The 2317-nt window shown below is 37.0% G+C and overlaps 1 protein-coding gene across 6 annotated transcripts in view; it reads left to right on the top strand.

Annotated features, from left to right (window-relative positions):
* Ccdc82 (coiled-coil domain containing 82) overlaps positions 1–2317 on the top strand; it is a 38557-nt gene that overhangs the window by 18798 nt on the left and 17442 nt on the right. The window lies entirely within an intron of this gene.

The raw sequence follows: 2317 nt of genomic DNA on the forward strand, positions 1-2317 counted from the left end.
TTGGTCTGAAGTTCTCTTTCTTTGTTGGATCTTTGTGTGGTTTAGGTATCAGAGTAATTGTGGCTTCATTGAATGAATTGGGTAGAGTACCTTCTGTTTCTACTTTGTGGAATACTTTGAGGAGAGTTGGAATTAGGTCTCCTTTGAAAGTCTGATAGAACTCTGCACTAAACCCATTTGGTCCTGGGCTTCTTTTGTTTGGGAGACTATTGATGACTGCTTCTNTTTCTTTAGAGGAAATGGGATTGTTTAGGTCATTAATCTGATCCTGATTTAACTTTGGTACATGGTATCTGTCTAGGAATTTGTCCATTTATAGCTTGCCTTTTAACCTCTGGTATAAGCATGGGGACAGTGGCCCTCTCAAGATTCCAGTATCTACCCAGATAGAATCATTTTCTGAAGTGTAGGCCTTCTGCTTTGTTGAATAATAACATTTTAATCTTTTCTAAAGGCTTCAGTTATTTTAAGTACCCACACTTATGTCTTTAATAAATAAATGGTTTGAAATAATTTCAGAGCATCTCTGGGGTTTAGCCTATTTCAAAATAAGGAGATTGTCTTATAAGATGGTTCTTTGGAGAAGAAAGTCACTTAGATGAAGAAGTTTGAAAAAACAGTGCTTAACTTGAACTGGCTCTGAGTTGGAACACTTTTCTGAGCACTAATTCATGAATTTATACTTCAGGTTTCCAAGGCAGAAATTTAGACTGCAGTATCTCCCAAATTAGTGTGTCCCATGAGACTGCTCGTGTAAGATGCCTGTTATTCATCCAGTGTTTTGAAATATTTTAGTATGTGTGTGTTTGAAGGGTGTGTGAAAGTATATGGTGTTTGTGTGAATGAGGACCATGGTACAGTCCTCTGTGAGCAGGGGAAACCTTTTAGGAGCTGGTTTTTTCTTTTTTTTTTTTTCCTTCCACTTAGTTCTTAGAATTGAACTCAGGTCAGCAGGCTTAAGTGACAACAGTTTTGCTCATGAGCCATCCATTCGGGTCCCTCTTAGGATGTTTAATTTCAGTATGGAAACTGACTTGCATCATTCTGTAACTTAACATTTTATATTTCTAGAAGTTTGGGGATTTTTAATTTATTTTTTAAAAGAGGAGGGAAAGTGGTGACACAAAGAGAAGGGGGGAAAGAGCGTTTTTTAACTTTTTAAAATTGGAATTACAGGATTGTATTTTATTCTGCAGATTTGTATTTTAGTGTATCTAATAGCAGAGCCTGAACTGTGTGATATTTAAAGACACTCTTACCTTGACATTCTATTTTCTAATGATTATTGAGGGAAAATAGTAGATAATAGACATTCAAATCCCTTAAAAATTCCCCCAGCACTTAAATTAACCTCTATACTCCTTTACTTCAGAAAACTGAGCTTTATCAAGAACTCTTCAACCTGAAGTAAGACTGATCATAGGAAATGCTTCAATTTGAGGGACAGTAAGGGGCTACAAATGCTAAGATTTCAAGTTCAAAGATGACTTGAATTTAGAACTACCATATGTATCTTTTTATTTCTAGATTTTCTCCCTTTTTTATTAGATGTTTTCTTCATTTACATTTCAAATGCTATCCCGAAAGTCCTCTATACCCTCTCCCTCCCCTGCTCCCCAACCCACCCACTTCCACTTCCTGGCCTACGAATTTCATGAATTCATTGTTTTTAATAGCTGAGTAGTACTCCATTGTGTAAATGTACCACAGTTTCTATATCCATTCCTCTGTTGTGGGACATCTGGGTTCTTTCCAGCTTCTGGCTATTATAAATAAGGCTGCTATGAACAGAGTGGAGCATGTGTCCTTATTACAAGTTGGAACATCTTCTGGGTATATGCCCAGGAGTGTTATAACTGGGACCTCAGGTAGTACTATGTCCAATTTTCTGAGGAAGCACCAGACTGATTTCCAGGGTGTACAAGCTTGCAATCCCACCAACAATGGAGGAGTGTTCCTCTTTTTCCACATCTTCGTCAGCATCTGCTGTCACTTAAGTTTTTGATCTTAGCCATTCTGACTGATATGAGGTGGAATCTCAGAGTTGTTTTGATTTGCATTTCCCTGATGATTAAGGATGTGGACTTTTTTTTTCAAGTGCTTCTCAGCCATTCAGTATTCCTCAGTTGAGAATTCTTTGTTTAGCTCTGTACCCCATTTTTAAATATAGTTATTTGATTTTTTGAAGTCCATCTTCTTGAGTTCTCTAAATATACTTGATATTAGTCCCCTATCTGATTTAGGATTGGTAAAGATCCTTTCCCAATCTGTTGGTGGCCTTTTTGTCTTATTGACAGTATCTTTTGCCTTACAGAAG

The sequence above is a fragment of the Mus pahari genome, chromosome 10 (assembly GCF_900095145.1).
Source record: "Mus pahari chromosome 10, PAHARI_EIJ_v1.1, whole genome shotgun sequence".
NCBI lineage: Eukaryota > Metazoa > Chordata > Mammalia > Rodentia > Muridae > Mus > Mus pahari.